This window comes from Tursiops truncatus, chromosome 4 (genome assembly GCF_011762595.2).
Source record: "Tursiops truncatus isolate mTurTru1 chromosome 4, mTurTru1.mat.Y, whole genome shotgun sequence".
In the NCBI taxonomy this organism is placed as follows: Eukaryota; Metazoa; Chordata; class Mammalia; order Artiodactyla; family Delphinidae; genus Tursiops; species Tursiops truncatus.
In genome coordinates, this window is record NC_047037.1 from 90,140,153 (window position 1) to 90,157,991 (window position 17,839).

Here is a 17,839-nt window from a genome sequence, read left to right on the forward strand (position 1 = left end):
ATGTGCATTGAAAAATTATCAATGTAATAATTTTTGTTTTCACATATCAAATGTATTTTAAAGAGCTCGAGAGAAGTCGTATTTACCCAAGTATCTACCATGTCGGTGGATTTCCCTTCAGTCCTGTTGGTAAAAGTTTTCCTTTTGTATCATTTCCCTTTGGTCTGAAAAACTTCCTTTAGCAATTGTTTTAGAGCAGGTTTTCCAGCAACAAATTTTCTTCATTTGAGAAAACATTTATTTTATCTTTATCCCCAAAGGAAAGTTTTGCTCTTGAAAATATTGAGCCAATTCCTTCTGGCCTCTGGGATTTCAGATGAGAAACAACATTTGAATTGTTGTTCCCCTATAGTTAATGTATTATTCTTTTGTTTTACTTTTTAATATTGTTTTGTCTAATTTTCAGAAGTTTGATTATAAAATGTCTTGGCATGAACTCTTCTTTGTGTTTATCGTGTTTGAAGTTCACTGAACTTTTAACATGTATAAATTCTTGACTTTCACCAAAAGTAGGACATTTCAGCCATTAGTTCTTCAGATCTTTTTCTGTACCACTCTGTTTTTTCTTTCCTTCTGGAACTCCCAATTTCACGAATATTAGACCTTTGGGTACTGTATCACAGGTCCTCTTTCCTGTCATCTCCATTCTGCTATTGAGCCTATCTGGTAAGGTTTTTTGTTTTTTTTTAAACAGAGTGAAAATGAGGTCTCTTCTTTTTTTATTTTTATTTTTTAAATTTTTGTTTAGTTTTGGCTCTGTTGGGTCTTTGTTGCTGCACGCGGGCTTCCTCTAGTTGCGGGGAGCAGGGGGTACTCTTCGTTGTGGTGCTCGGGCTTCTCATTGAGGTGGCTTCTCTTGTTGCAGTACACGAACTCTAGGCACATGGGCTTCAGTAGTTGCAGCACATGGGCTCAGTAGTTGTGGTGTGTGGGCTCAGTAGTTGTGGCTTGAGGGCTCTAGAGTGCAGGCTCAGTAGTTGTGGCACATGCACTTAGTTGCCCCATGGCATTTGGGATCTTCCTGGACCAGGGATCGAACCCATGTCCCCTGCGTTGGCAGGCGGATTCCTAAACACTGTGCCACCAGGGAAGTCCCTGGTGAGTTTTTATTAGAGATGTAAAGGTCAAAAAACATTATGTTGTTGAAAGTTTCATGGGAAAGTCCCTTATATTCTGTTGAGTCTTATATTTGTCCAGAATTTATATTTTTAACAAAGTATTATTCTTCATAGGTTGCATTAATATAAACTGCCAGTCAGATCAATGGGACATAGGAGAAATTATTAGTTTCATGTAAAGTATGTGTGTGTATGTTGTGGTTTTTAAACATGTCCACAAAATTTTTAATGCTCTTCATCAAAAGATTCACTTGAATTTCCCTCCCCTTGAATAGTATTCAGTACTATACTAGTGACTTGCATCTAACAAAGGGAATGCATTGACAAGTGATGCTGTGTTACTACCAAGGTCAAACTAGAAAAGGCAATACAGCTTCCTTATGACCCTCTTTCTTGAAAAACTCACTCTTGGAAATCAGCCACCATGTTGTGAAGGCACATGCAGAGAGCACATGTCGGTGTTTTAACTGACACCCACAGCCAAGGCTCCTGGAGAACTCCAACATCGACCACCAGACCTCAGAGTGAGCAAGACTTCAGATGATTCCAGTTGCCAGCCAGGCTTCAATCTACCTCAGCCAAAGCTGAGTGGAGCATTGATGATTTGTCCCAACTGAGCCCTGTTCAGATTATTGGTTTTAAGCCAAATACATGTTGTTGTTGTAAGCTTCTATATTTGGGGTAATTTGTTACCTAGCAATAGATAAATGGAATAGATTTTGGTATTTGGTACCTGGAAATGCTGCTGGGGGTACTGCTTTAACAAGAAACTTGAAACATGTAGGAAGTGCTTTGGAACCTCGAGGAGAGTGTTAATGAAAGCCTAACACCTTGAAGAGACTGTTAATAGAAAACAGGCTTTAGCAAAATCCGTCTACCAATGCTTTCCATTCTTTTAGTTACATCTGCCCCCATACCATTCAAGTACTGGAGATACTGCATATGCCAAGGCTTTGCCTTTTGCTTGTACCTCATTCCTATATACTGTAGATGAGAACCTTAGTCATGGTGATGCCACAGCATGGTTAGGAGTTAACCTCCCTCCTACACTTGTCCCACACAATGGCTGCTATCTGACTGTTGCGTAATTCAGTTTCAAAATCCTATCCTAAGGGACTGTTTTCTGGAGCCATTTTCCATTCTAACTCTTAAATTGGGTTTTCATGGAAGCAGAGTCTGACTCAGTGATGCAGTGAAGGTGCTTTATTTGGGACATAATCCCAGGAGACAAGTGAGAGAATGGAGAGAATGATGTAGGAAAGGGAGAAAAGTCAACAAATGGTACATTATTGTGCAGGTTGTTGTCGAGAACAACTGGGATTCAATCCCACACGTGAACTCTGAAGAACCTTGTAGAATATGCCTCCGATGTCTTGCTAAAGAACTGGAGGCTAGTCCATTTCCATAAAAACTCCTGTTCAACATTGTTTAAGGGTTGTCCCCATGATTATTAACACTTCTTCACTTTTGTGTCTACTGAGCCTCTCCTGAGTGACTTCCAAGACCTCAGAGAAACTCTGAGGCAGAAAAGCAGAGAGGTGTCATGTTTGAGGAGAGATACTGACAATATGCATGGAATTGTTCACCTCAGCTGCACTGAAATCAGATGGACTGAGTGGGATGTGGTTTTGGGCCTCACAAATGTCTATTACACCTACATATATATTTGAAGAATATGTAAAATTTCAGTTAGAGGGTAGGATGGAATTCATTTTTCATGAAGCTAAAAGATCTTTCGGCAGCCCGTGAGTCCCATGTTAAAAACTCTTGGTCTAGAAGCTCAGTAATTTTGTATATATCCTCTTTCCAGGCGCACAGGAAGCCTCACTCTCCAGCCTTCCTTGCAGTTAGGTTGATCATGTGACTGAGTTAGAGACAATGGCTAGGGGACAGAAGTAAAGTATACTGTTTCCAGCTCTGTCCCCTAAATTTGCTCATCAACAAAGAGAGGATTCAGTGGGAAGATGATGGAGTCACATGATGGAAGGAACTTGAATCCCTGAATTGTCACTTGGAAGAGAGCAGCCCAGGCTAGTGACCCAACTCCCATCAGACTTGAGTGAGTGACTTGAGTGAGAAGCCGTGTGTGTGTGTGTGTGTGTGTGTGTGTGTGTGTGTGTGTGTGTGTGTGTGTGTGTGTGTGTGTGTGTGTGTGTGTGTGTGTGTGTGTGTGTGTGTTTGAATCCACAGATGTTCTGAGTTTGTTTGTTTTTTAGCAGCTGGTTTTAATTACTTTGGCTAATACAGTCAAAGTATCTTACAAAGTAATACTGGTATCTTACATAAGACTGGTAGTTTCTTGATTCTTACTACACTTGGATCATTGAAGAAAGTATTAGTTATCACCTCTTTATCTTATTGGCAGGCATGTGATGATAATTGACAGAATCATTTTTGTGCTTTGCTTTTAGTCTCCTAGGGGCTAGGCAGCAGCTCAGCTGTAAGCAATAGCATAACTATTTTTAGATCACTGATTGCTTTCCTCCTAGTTAGGGAGAATCACCCATTGTCACCTTGCACTTGCTGAACACAACTTGAGAGAGAAATCCTCCTTCACATTCCCAAGATAATAAACAAGAGAAAGAACCAGCATGAAACACTGTCTGCTTTCCTCCTTTATCATGAATGGCCAAGAAAATATCCTGGATATAATAAATATGAATCAATGGAAGAAAAGAAGATAATCACTTGGATTTTAGATGAGTAAAAAAGAAGCTTCCCTAGTGTTTAATAATATGTCATCATTTTTAGACAAACATGCGGGTAATATCCATTTGGTGTCAGAGATGGACTGTGACAAAGAAGTAAGAATACTCCCTCTTGTGGTTCTTGAGAAAAATATTCCTTCCTATGAGAGTGTATTGAGAAAACAGAAATTCTGGATTCAAAGGCAATTTCAGTGGATAATTACAGTTTACCTTTTCTCTCTGACCTGGTTCTCTGAAGCTGAATAACCGTTTTAGGCTGTGGATCTTCTTGAGGGTGTTTATGAATTTATACTCTTAACCTCAGGGAGAAACTGAGAATGTGAGGAAAGCCTTCTTCATCCTGAACTGGAAAAAGTCTGCTTCCACTTGAATTTTTTTTTTTTTTTTTCCTGAAACATTAAGAAGTAGTAATTGTCACTCAATTTATTCTTTCTTTAACTTGCAGATGGTTCCCCAGTGTCGCCTTGTACTAGCTTTTGGGGAAGCTTTGATTTAAGAAGAGTAAATTTGTGTTAGGGCACTATCTCCTCTAAAATACATCACTCATTATTTTGTGGGGTGGGTGTAAATGTATTTCTTGGATATATGTTTTTTCCCTTTATTCTGTTTGGAAACTTATTTAGCAGCTTTGTTTTTCTCAGAGGATGGTTGGCTGCAAAACACTGGAAATAGTAAATTTACTAATTTCTTAAGAAGTAAAGTAGAGATGGCGTTGCAATCGAAAGACAACACATATCCAATGTCAGCAGTGGTTTGATGTGAAATTATCATTTGTTTTCTCATAACTGTTGCCTTCTGTTTTTTAATTCTAATGTTTCATCATTAGAAACATGATATCCTGCACTTCTGAGGAGGGTGGACATCTGTGTAGGAAATCGATATCTATTTATCTCTTGATCTCTCTTTCTTTCTGGTTCTCTGGTTAGGTTGTATATATTGTTCTGGTTTGCCCTGAAAAGTCCTTGTTTACACTGCTGTCTCTGTGTCCCACTTAGCTTAGGATTTGTTCCTTTCTCCTTCTTTCTTTTTTTCAGTGAAAATTTTAGCAATTTCAATTTCATAAGTCAAAACATGCAACTTGAAGAACTCAGGAGGCAATTTTAAATTTAAAAAGATTTAAATTTTACATTAAAAAATACATTCTTTAGAAAAATACCTGACATATTATAAACAAAAAACGAAAGTACATGAATTGTGAGGCGAAAAGAAACTGCCTTGGACTAGATGAAACACATTACTTCTACTTATGTTTCATTGGAAAGACAAGTCACACGGGCCACCGAGTTGCATAGCTGCTGGGAAATGGAGTTTAGCTGTCGGCTTAAAAAATAAGAAATGGGTTTGAGAAACATATACTCGGTCTCTGTCATATTATGTTAGAACAAATGAATGAAGAGAGGGCATGAAAAATATATGTAGTACAAAAACAAGAAAGGTGTTATTTATACTTTATAGATAAAGAAACTGAGGCTCAGAAGAACTGAGAAAATTGCTTATAGCCACACAGACAAAAAGGGGCCGAATTAACCATCAGACTTGAGTCTACTTGACTTCAAGGCCCAACATTTACCATCACATTCCAAAGATCTCGTTGTAGTTTCCAGAAATCATACTTTATAGTACCATTTATATCTTTATCTGTGTTTAACAGAAGTTAAGATTTAAGTGATTTAGGTTATTATTTCTAATTTTACCTGAATTATAATACTTGCATACATTTTTGGAACTATAAGTATAAATACTGAAAGGATTTATGTATACTTGCCTATCAATAATTTAGATTTGATTTGAACTTTCTTGTTGTGAAAGTCCATTTATTACCTAATTATACACAGACAATAAATAGCCTTTCCTTTTGCCAGTCTATCCATCTATTTTATTTTATCTTTTTTCTCATTTGAAGCCATGGAGTTAGAAGCAAAATCTCAGGAGATTTTATCATTTTTTTCTGGATTGGGCATAAACGCACAACCTGGTTCTTGCTCAGAGCTCTTTATTACTTTTGGGGGTGAGTATACTGTAAACCTGGAAGGTGTCTCTCTTTATCTGCATTTTCTCCCACATAAATAATCTTGAGATTCATAAAAGGGAAATAAAATTCTGAGATTAAATTCCCCATTGCCTTTGTTGGTTCATTTTATCAATTGTGTTGACTGGTTCGTTTAATAGAACAACTTCCTAAAAACATGTAACAAATTGACCAATCCACTTTTGCTCTTTTCCCATATTTTTTCCGAAGTCAAAACACAAGATTTTTTGTTGTTGCTGTTAAACAGACAATTAACAGAATTATATGAATCTTAGACTTTGAAAGAAAATGACAGACATTATGTATAGCTTGGGCACTTTTGCTCTGTCCTGCTTTTTGGAGTTACTTTCTGTCAAGGATGATGCTACCTGACACCTGTTAAGCAAAGTTGAAAAAAGTGAAAGATTGGTTGGTGGCCTTTAACTCCACCCCCTTACATTTCTGTCTGCTTCCTTCAGCCAGAGTTCACATTTGGGCTGTCTGTGTGTTGAGAGCAAAGTGGACAGAAAAAAAGTGAAAGTAGAGGACACATTCATTTCTTCCCTTAATGCTAACTCCGGCCTTGCTTTGATTCTGCTGTTCTCTGTTCTATACTTAGAGTACTTGATTCTGGACCAGCAGATCTTTTTGCAGAAACAACACTGATGATTTTCTACCTATCCTTTCTGGAACTGTGTCTGGTTAATTGTTGCTTTGCCCTTACCCTTTCCAAGCACAAAAACTCTGAGGCTTGTCCTTTGAGGAAGCATGTAAGCTAGCAAAGCATAAATCCCTGTTTGTCTCAAACAGGTCATGCATTTAGTTGCTCATCAAGAAACATTCTATCTCGGTTCCACAGAGAGCAGCAGCTCAGCATGCTCAGTGTTCTGACTGACACAAAGCTTGGAGATCCCATATCAATAGTATGTAAATGTAGCAGGTGAACAGGCTGCAGACTCCAGTGGAACTCAGACATGTCTGAACATGCCTGGTGTACTGGTAGGGCCATCTCCCCAAAAGACTTGTTTTTCTGATGAACTGAGGAGATATCTAAGAAAGTATGTGTCCTAAAACAGGAGACTTTGACCCTGTTACAAAGCCTTAGTTGTCTGGATGGATGGGTAATTCTGAATACAGCATCAAAATTTTCACTTTCATTTGGCTAGTAGGCAAGACGCTATTGGATGGAGGTTTAAATCCTGTGGCGAGCAATGGGTCTGTACTTAAACCCTGAAAGATCTGATTTTCTAAAAACTCTCAAGTATAGATGCACAAACAGTGCTTCACTGGAGGTCTCTAAAACAGACACAGATGTGAGAGAAGCTCTTCTCCACGCGGTAAGTGTGGTGGACATGAGTCTAAAGATGCTTTCCCCCAACCCCACCCCAGGGCTTCTGACTCATGGTTACCTATTCAAACAGTTATTTAGGTACATCTTTGAAGGGATTTTGCAGATGTAACTGAAGTTCCAAGTTAGTTGACCTTAAAGTATGAAGATTACCCAGCTGGGACTGATCCTATCAGGTAAGCCCTCTTGTAGGTAGGAGCACACAAGGAAGTCAGAGATTCAAAGCAGGAGGAGATTTGACGCACTGTTGCTGGATTGAAGATGAAGGGGGCCTTGTATTAAGGAATGCAGGTAGCCTTAAGGAGCGTAAGTGTAGCCCCTTTCTGACAGCTGGCAAAGACACACGGACCTCAGTCCATATTTGGCCAATGATCTGAATGAGTTTGGAAGCAGATTATTTCCTAGGGCCTCTAGATAAAAGCCCAGCTCAGGGGACACCTTGATTTCAGCCTTGTGAGACTCTAATCAGAGAACCCAGTTGAGCCCGCCCAGGCTTCTGAAACAGAAGTGTGAGAGAATTTATTTGTGTTATTTTAAGTCACTACATTTATGGTGATTTGCTATGCAGTGAGAGAAAACTAATGCAGTAATAGAATCAATGAAGCTTTGTATCTTGTGGGACTTAGGTCTCAGTGGTGGTGGGAGGCCCTAGTGTCCCACAAACCTGGTGGTATACAGTGGGTGCCAGTGGTAAATGGTGGAGTGAGAAAAGACTTGATGAGTGCTTGAGAAACATCCCCTAGGAGCTCCCAGAAATTCTCCTGTTTGGGGAAGCAACCAGAAATTTAGATTGTTACAGCTAATATGAGTCACTAGAACCTATAGGCTCATGAAGTTCAGGGAAATTGACTGCACATATCTCAATAAAGTCCAGGTTAGTTAAATCTCCTAGCGTAACTTCATTCACCAAAAGGGACACAGTTTTGTTTCGTTTTTTAATTGTTTCATTTTGTTCTTTGTTTGTTGTTGTTGTTTTTTCTGATTTACTTCTTCCTACTCCTAAATTCTGTGGCCTTTTTCTTGGCCCTGATGTCTTTTGGTAGATGCCAAGAAGTGGATGTAGTAAGTATATCCTTGGATAATGGAAACAGTAGAAACAAGTATCTCTTTTTCTTTATTATTAAATCCTTGCTACTGAGATAAAATAGCAACTTAAGAAATAGGTCATCTTTTTCAGTATACTTAGGTGCCTTTATCACAAACTTCCAATCAAAAAAATAGTGAGCAAACATTTTATATTGGGTTCTTAACAAAGGAAACTTGACCATAGTATGGAAGAGCATGGACTTTCCATTTTCAAAGCCAAGATATAGATTAGTACAGAGATGATTATAGTATAATTGCACTGTAATTTTATAGGAATATTATTGGGAGACAGTTTCCTTCAGATCTCTTGCATTTCTGCACATCTGAGCAGATACATTGGCAGCTTCTGTTCTAGAATACCTTTTTAAGTATGTTTGTATGGCAAACAGTTTTAAAAGATAAAGATAGTGTCTCTCTCTGAGGCAAAGGGCAGATTTGTTTGTTGTCCAAGATAATAAAGATAATGTCTCTTTCTGGAGCAAAGGTTGGGCAAATTTGCTGGCAGTTTCCTTTAAAAGTTTGGTGTTGCCTAAGGTCAGGGCATCTGGGCTGTGATACACACTGTGTGTGCACCAGGTGATAAAATTATCTCAGTTTGCCTGATACTTTCCTGATTGTAGCATAAAGTCCTGAATACCAGGAACCCTTCCGTTTGGAACACACCAGGGAGTTGGTCGCTTTAGTGAGCTGCATGCACCTGAGATGCTCCTTATCACCCCCATGGGATTTGGGAGGCAGGGAACCAATGTAAGTTTGAAGCTCATGCTGTCACTGTGCTCTGAGTAATAAAGTCCTTTGGCTCTGACCCAGGAGTCTCATGTCTTTGACTAGCACCCTTAAAACTGTGGTAGCCTAACTTGTTAGGTAGCAAGTACAATAAAATCTCTGACCCTTCACAGTTCTTTACAAACATAAGTCCAGTGACTGCTGGAACTGTAGTTGGAAAAATGTCTATTTTAGATTGGAGAAGTGGAGTAAGCCATAAGCTTCCTCTAATGTTTTCCAAAAGCTGTTTTATGAAATGAATAATTCAAAAGCAAATCAACTTATGAAAGTGACTTTGTAAGAACTTGTGTTATTTCTATTGCAATTTTTTTCTCTTATTCATACATTATTTAGAAGTGCATTGTTTAATTTTCAAACATTTAGGAATTTTTCTAGTTATCTTTATGTCACTATTCTTTAGTTTAATTCCACTCCAGTCAGAAAATGTACCCTGATTTCAATTCTTTAAAATTTATTAACATTTGCTTTGGTCTATTTTGGCAAACGTCTAACTGCATTTGAAAAAAAAATGTGTACTTTGCAGTTGTTGGCTGTAGTGACTATATTATTGCTGATTATTCTGTCAGCTATTATAACATTTCCAGGAATGATTGTGGATTTGTCTCTTTTGCCTTTAAATATTAGGTGACACGAATTTAGGAATATTTTATTTTCTTGTTTAATGGACTCCTTTATCATTTTGAAATGTCACTCTATTTCTAGTAATGCTTAAAGTCTACTTTGCTTGGTATTATTAAAGCTGTACCATCTTTATTTTGTTTAGTTTTTGCATACGATATATATTTCCATTCTTTTTATTTTTAAGGATTCTGTGTTCTTATATTTAAAGTTTGTCTTTTGTAAACATCATATAGCTGGATATTATTTGTTTGTTTTAAATTCAGTCCAACAGTCTTTGTCTTTTAATTGAAGTCTTTGTTCTATTTATATCTTGTATAACTACTGATATAGTTGGTGTTATGGAGTGAATGTTTCTCCCTAAAAATCATACGTTGAAACCCCACCTCTTAATGTGATGATATTAGGAGGTGGAGCCTTTGGGAGGTAATTAGGATTAGATGATGTCGTGATAGTGGAGCCTTCATGAATGGGATTAATGCCTTTAGAAGGGGAGCTTGCTTCCCCTTTCTGCGCTCTGCCATGTGAGGATTCAACAAGAAATCAGTAGTCTGCAACCTGGAAGAAGGCTCTCACCAGAACTCAAGCATGCTAGCACCTAATCTTGGGCATCTAGCCTTTAGAACTGTGAAAAATAAGTTTCTGCTGTTTATAAGCCATCCAGCCTATGGTATTTTCTTATAGCAGCCCAAACTGACTGAAAAACAGTTTGGTTTACATCTACTAACATATTGTTTGTTTTCTATATATCCCATCTGTTCTTTGATTCTTCATTTTTCCTTTCTTGAATTACTTTAGATTAATCAGGTATTGTTCATTACTCTATTTGCCCTCTATAGGATTTTTTTGTTGTACACTGTAAAAATTATTCTTTTTGATGTTTTCCATGTAATTACAATATAGATCCATATCTTATTGTAGTCCACTTTAAATTAGTAACTTTACCAGTTACTGACCAATATAAGAACATTTCAACAGTTTAATTCCATCTACCTACCGGCCACCATTTGTTCCAGTGTTGCCATCTATCTATCTATCTGTCTCTATATATATACACATATATTTACCACATGAGGCATTAACATGAGTTGAAGGGAAGTTGAATGCAGATTTTTGGATCCTTCTCTCAATTCCTTTCCTGTCTGGGATTGTGATGCTCAATTCTAAGACACAATGGCAGTGCTGAGCTCAGACCTCTTTCCCCTCAGTCCAGTAAGACTTTCTGTTCTAGCTATGTTCCCTACATTACAATTAGAAAAATGCCCTCAGAAAAAAGCCATAGCGTGAATATAGACCTCACCATATGTGCTTCCTTTCTCTCAGAGACTGAGTCCTGCCTATTTTGTCTTTTTTGTTTTGTTTTTTTTGCCTGTGCCTTCAAACAGTTGATTTACGTATGTCATCCAGCTTTTATAGTTGTTCTTGGCAGAAGGCTTCGTTCAATACCAGCTACTTTATCATGCATGACTGAGACTGGAAATCCCTTAGAATGCTTTTATAGACAGAAATTTCTCCTCATGTAATATTTGGTACACCAGTGGTATAGTTCATGTAAAAGCATGATTATTTCTTATCAGTATTTAAAATAGTGAGATAATTCCTTAGCATCCTTCAATGTTGACCAACTATTATTATTTTTAGTGTAATTATGAGTTCATGATTAAAACATATTTGTTGTAGGAATTATTCTTAGTGTTGCCCACATTTTCCCACCTTTGACCACTGGGAACCTCTTTAAGTTAGCTCTTGAGTTCCTTTGAAATGACCCTGGTGGGCTTTTATACTTTCATTGTTATATGTTTGACAGATATTCCAGGATCATCTTGTGCGTTTTTTTTCTTCCTAGACCTGGAATCAGCCATTTGTCTAAGGAACCCAAGATAGAGTATGAGAGGAGGATCAAGGGTCAGTGGTGTTCTCAGGGCACTGCCAAGTTTCGGTTAAAGCAAGAAGGTAAAGAGCCTACCTAGACAAAAAGTTGAAGACATATTAGGTGATTTTGCTGATGGTGGTTCATGATTTCTAGAGGGCAGAGAGATTCTTAGAGGTAGGTAAAGGGTGCGAGATTAGGTAAAATGAATGAGTTAAAGGAAAAAAGGAGATGGAAAATAGAAGCCTGGTGAATACTAACATGTATATTAAACCACTTAGTATGTATATACTTATTTCTTGTGCTAACAAATTTCATTATAAAAAGTCACCATCAAACAATTCCCATGTTGCTAATAGCGCATAGACTCAAGTGTAGGACTTGACTGATGATATCTGTTGGCCATGCCTTTGTTTCTATCAGATTTATCTGGAAAATATCTCTGTACAGAGCTCAGAAAATGTGAATATTTCCTCCTTTTCATTAGCTTAGTAAAGTGGTCCCCTTTGAGAAGTGGGAAGAATCACAGACACTGTAGAGAAACAATGAGTAGGACTGTAATTCATTTGTACATTTTATTCAGTAATAACTCTGCTCCGTACATAACACATGTAAAGATATTTATTTCATTTACATATATTATTGAAAGAGTCTTAGTGCATAAACTGTTGGTTGATATTTTCTGTTGAGTTGATAGATTTCAGAGAAATTCCTGGTAGGAACAGTATCATTACTTGCAAAGTTATCTTCCTGGGCAGGAGTCTCTTGAAATTGTAGTTATGCTAACGGAGATAGTTGAACAGTAAAGTCATGTTAATGTTGACTCTAAACTGTGTGTGTTTGTGTATGCGTGTGCGGTACATGATTTTGATTTTTCACTGGGATGGATGAGACAGACCTCTGTGATTTCAAGAATTTCATTAAGTCTAGCGGTAGGGACAGGTAAGCTATAGAAAATATTTAAGGCACGTAATAAATGCTTTATGCTTGGGCAGCAGGGATGTAGGGTTAGTAATAAGTGCTTTGTGCCTGGGCAGTAGGGAGCATCAGAGGCTTCACCGAGGAGATGATCCTTGAACCTCCTAGTTGGTGTTCACCCGCAGTGGAAGGAGCCTTTCCAAACAGAGGGAACAACTTGTGCAAGGGTGCATAAGGAAGAAGGATAGGAGATAAGGCTATAATAATGTATTATTCTATATATAATGTAGCTAAATCGAATGGCCTTTATTCCATCATAAGGAGTTTGCACTTTTATCCTATATGAAAAGGGGAAAATAACCATTAGTTGAAATTAGATACAGTCAAGAGAAATTTAGTTAGTAGAATAGAGCCAGAGCATTTTTAATAATTAGGTATGGGAGATTATGGAAAAAGAAAGGTTAAGTGGGCTTCCCACATCCCTGATTTTATAACTGGATAATAATAGAGTGGGAGTGGGGTGGAAATAAGCAGTCATTGGGGGAATGGGACTATGATAAATTTTATATTTATATATCTCTATTAATATATTTATCTACAGTTGTGTGTATGTCTCTCATGGTATTTTTTTTTTAAATAAATTTATTTATTTATTTTTGGCTGCGTTGGGTCTTCATCGCTGCACGCAGGCTTTCTCTAGTTGTGGCGAGTGGGGGCTACTCTTTGTTGCAGTGCACGGGCTTCTCATTGCGGTGGCTTCTCTTGTTGCGAAGCACGGGCTCTAGGCATACGGGCTTCAGTAGTTGTGGCACATGGGCTCAGTAGTGGTGGCTCGTGGGCTCTAGAGCGCAGGCTCAGTAGTTGTGGCACACAGGCTTAGTTGCTCTGCGCCATGTGGGATCTTTCCGGACCAGGGCTCGGACCCATGTCCCCTGCATTGGCAGGCATATTCTTAACGGCTGTGCAACCAGGGAAGTCCCTCTCATGGTATTTTTTTTTTTTTTTTTTTTTGCGGTACATGGGCCTCTCACTGTTGTGGCCTCTCCTGTCACGGAGCACAGGCTCCAGACGCGCAGGCTCAGCGGCCATGGCTCACGGGCCCAGCCGCTCCGCAGCATGTGGGATCTTCCCGGGTCGGGGCACGAACCCGTGTCCCCTGCATTGGCAGGCGGACTCTCAACCACTGCGCCACCAGGGAAGCCCTCTCATGGTATTTTTTAACCTTATATATCTCTTAGGCTAACCTCTCTGCTCTTCATAGATAATGAAATATATTCCCTTGTTTTTATTAGGAAACATTTATCTTGTGCTGCCCTTTCAGCTGTTTACTTGTTCTGTAAGCTTTCATGTTTTCTTGAATAATGTTATGTACCCAGTGGATATTTTTATAATGAAAAGTCACACATAGGACTCTATCACACATAGAGATAATATTAGTCACTTCAAGAAAGTGTCATCACACAAAAATGGGCCAGATTGAAAGTTAGCTAGATATGCCTTGCTGGTTGTAGCCATGAAGGGGGTTCGGTACTTGACAACAGATTTAGACTTTAAGGGAGGAATTAACTGAAAATTCTTGAAGAAGACACAGGTAGCATGGAGGCAGACAGACAGGACGATGTTGGAATGGAAAAGAATGCATAGTTTGGGAGGCAGCTCTTTGATACACATTTGGCTTGCATTAGAGTCTGCCACATGAACTGAGTGTTCAATCACCTTGCTGTTTATTTCTTGTATGATTTAAAAATTGAAATGTTGGAGTTCCCTTGTGTCACAGTGGTTAAGAATCCGCTTGCCAATGCAGGGGACACGGACTCGAGCCCTGGTCCGGGAAGATCCCACATGCCACGGAGCAACTAAGCTTGTGCGCCACAACTACTGAGCCCACGTGCCACAACTACTGAAGCCCGTACGCCTAGAGCCCAAGCTCTGCAACAAGAGAAGCCACCGCAATGAGAAGCCCGTGCACCGCAACAGAGTAGCCCCTGCCCGCCACAACTAGAGAAAGCCCGCGCACAGCAACGAAGACCCAATGCAGCCAAAACTAAATAAATAAATACAGAAAAATATTTTAAAATTGAAATGTTTACATATCTGTAAGTGAAAATATTGAGAGAGATATGGATTTGAATTTTTTTATTTGACCAAGTTCTCCATATTGGTAGGAGGTAGGACAGAGTTACAGAGAGTCATGAAGCACCATCACAATGTCTCCCATTTGTCTCTTCTGACTCAGTTTATGTGCTCATTATCTCCTCCTGACCTACTGAAATAGCCCTCTCTCTGTTATGTTTCTATCTCTAGACCTCCTTCCTTCTGATGCATTTCAAACACAGCTAGAAAGAATTTTAGATGCCATTCAACAAGTCTTAACAATATGCATGTTGCTAAATTAATTAAGCAAGGAGTCCACAGACTATGGCTCTAATGCCCTGGTGGCCTGTAAGCAAACTGACCTCTAAGTCTGTCAATGCGTCAAGGTTAGGAAATCAAAACTCTGAGGATAACCAATCACAAAGAGCCAACTAGGCATTAGCTTTAACCAATCAATAATTTCCTTTCTTTGCTTCCACACTTTCTCTGTATGTCTTTTTCCCGGCTTCTCTTGGTGGAGTTCTCATGACCACTTTCAGTTTGGGGCTGCCTGATTCACATCAGTTTTTGCTCAAATAAACTCGAAATTTTCAGTATGCCTCGGTTTATCTTTTAACAGTGATTTTTCAGTCAATTTGTACTTTCAGCAAGACCTCTAGCTTTTAACTTTAATACGGGGTTAATGTTTTTGAAATTTCTTTCCAAAAGGCTTGAATAAAGTCCAAATATTTTACCTCGGCATTTGAAACTTTCCAAGATTTTGTTGTAAATTTATTAACAGCCACTCTTCCCTTAGGCCATCGTGAACTTGCTCATGTCACCTCACTTTCATATGGCTTTGCCTGCCATCACTAGAGTGTAGGCACCACAAAGGCTAATCTCCAGGAAGTTGAACAAAGGGAAGATTTTGAAATGAATGAATCATTCATGAATCATCCACTCATTTGTCTGCCTCCTCCTCAATCTCTGCATATCTAAATTCTGTGCTTACCATAAGGCCCAGATCAAATACCACCTCTTCCATGATGGTTTCCCAATTCCTTCACACAGAAGAGCCATGTACTCTGGAGTCTATAATATTTTGTTTATGCCTCTTTTATGATGCTTATTCTCTTCTTGAACTTATTCTTTACATATTCTCTAGAGTGGAGTCTATATTATATTTATTTTTGTATCTTCCCTAGACCCTAGACTCATGGGGCTTGGCACATAGTAGGAACTTAGTTAATGTTCCTTGAGTCCATTAATTCTGAAAAGAGAACTGAGAGGTGATTGTTGCATGAATGCCTGAATCTCTAGAATAAGTTCGTGTAAACACACATTTGGAGCTCTCTTTTCATTAAAAAAAGAAAACCTAGTGAAAATAAAATTACAGCCAGTTTTGGTATGACCATTCCAATGATTAACAACTTTGATAATAGTAGCAGCTATGCTTTATTGAAAACTGACTCTGTGCCAGACAGTGTAATCACTTTAAGTATATTATCATGAATCTTCAAAACTACCTTGTCAGGGGCTATATCCATTTAAATAATGAGCGTATTAAGGCTGAGGCTGAGGCTTACACATTTAAAGCTTACATGACTAAGATTTACATATTGATCTGACTGACTTCAAAGCTCTACCCACTCGGCCATACCTCTGCACTTTTGGGGTTAACTTCTGGTTAACTAAGTTAAATGTCTTGTGTGATGTCCACAGTGGAGACACAAACATGACCAGGAAACCTGGCTATTTGCAGTGACAGCCCTTAGTCTCCTTAATAGAGAGCTGTTGACTATACTGCTACCAAAGGAAGAAGGTACTGTTAGTAAACTTTTAAGGGAAGTCCCCGAATTTAAGTTGAACTTGGTCACCATTTTCTATAATAACTGAATATTACAACCTGGAATCCAGGGGTGAAAGGGAATTTTGAGAGCACTCCTAACTGTGGCTACCTGATTACAGGTTAAAGACCTGTGTATCCTGATGACCAGGAGTCCACAGGATTGCCTTCCTCTACACTGCCTCATTAACCTAACTCCCCCTGCCTACTCTATCTCCAGTCATCCCTGGGAGATGCTAATCGTAATGGCTCTGGAGTCAGTGGAAGGTAGAAACCACACAGGCACAAAGCAAATAAACTGCAGACTTTCCAGTTTTATTTCACAGCCTCAGACTTTTGTCCTTATGATTTTCTTTTCTGGTTGTTTAAAAGATTATAGTATGGCTAAGTCAATGAACCTTTAATTCTGTAACTCTGTAGTGGGTGTTCATTATCTTTTACATGGGAACTAGAGAACATTAATTCTCTTTCCTTCCATTTCCCTAACTGATAAGAGTTAGGTAAGTGAGGAATGTTCTAGCTTTTTTTTTAGTTTCTAAATTAATTTTTTTTATTATTGAGGTATAATTGACATACAGTATTATATTAGTTTCAGATGTACAACATAGCAATTCAACATTTGTGAAATGGTCAGCACAGTAAGTTTAATTACCATCTGTCACTTTACAGAGTTAATGCAATATTATTGTCTAAATATAGCTCCTTCTTGATTGTCTTCTTCCTGCTCCTCTAGTCTATCCCTGTTAGTAAGGTTTTCTGCCTCCCCACTTCAGCACTTCTTTTAGTATCTCCCAGTAGTAATAATTAATGAATGGAAATCATCCATGTTTTTTCTATGGTGATTTCTATTTTGCATATCCATTATCTTATTTTAGCCTAAAAATAACAATCTATGGAAGGTAGATTGACAGTATTTTCATCTCCATTTTACAGCTAAGGGGACAGGTCCTTTTTCTTTTGAATGTGAGAAAAAATAGCATTTGTAGTTCTGCTGTCATCAGAGCCATCAACTTCAAGACTATATTGTTGTAACAGAGGACCAGGAGATAAGCAAGCTGAACTAGGGTTCCTCTTCCTTGTTTTCTCTTGAACTTATCAGTACATGGAACACTGAGTTAAGAGCATAGCCTTTGGATTAAGACAGCAGGAGTACAAGTCTCAATTATGATACTTAGAAGCTGCATGTTATTGGGCAAGTTACTTGACCTACCTAAACCTCAATTTTGTATTCTAAAAAGATAAAAGATAAGGATTATGATAGTTATACCCAACTCAATAAAATAACATGAGGAACCATTTAATTCCAGGTCATCTTCATTACACTTAACACTCATCTATTCAAACTGGATATGTTGTTCCGGTGTTCGTACGTTCCCTTAACAAATATTTGAGCGTCCACTGTGTATTAGACACTGTGTTGTAAACCAGACACACACAGTCCCTGCCCTCATTAAAGTGTA

At 38.4% G+C, this 17,839-nt stretch overlaps 1 protein-coding gene across 1 annotated transcript in view; it reads left to right on the plus strand.

The window, feature by feature from the left end:
- Nucleotides 1-15,289, plus strand: part of LOC141278640 (uncharacterized) — a 176,822-nt gene extending 161,533 nt beyond the window's left edge. The window contains exon 4 of the mRNA XM_073804647.1: nt 14,265-15,289. The gene's annotated coding sequence lies outside the window, so the exon portion shown is untranslated. The remainder of the gene's footprint in view (nt 1-14,264) is intronic.
- The last annotated feature ends 2,550 nt before the right edge of the window (nt 15,290-17,839 follow it).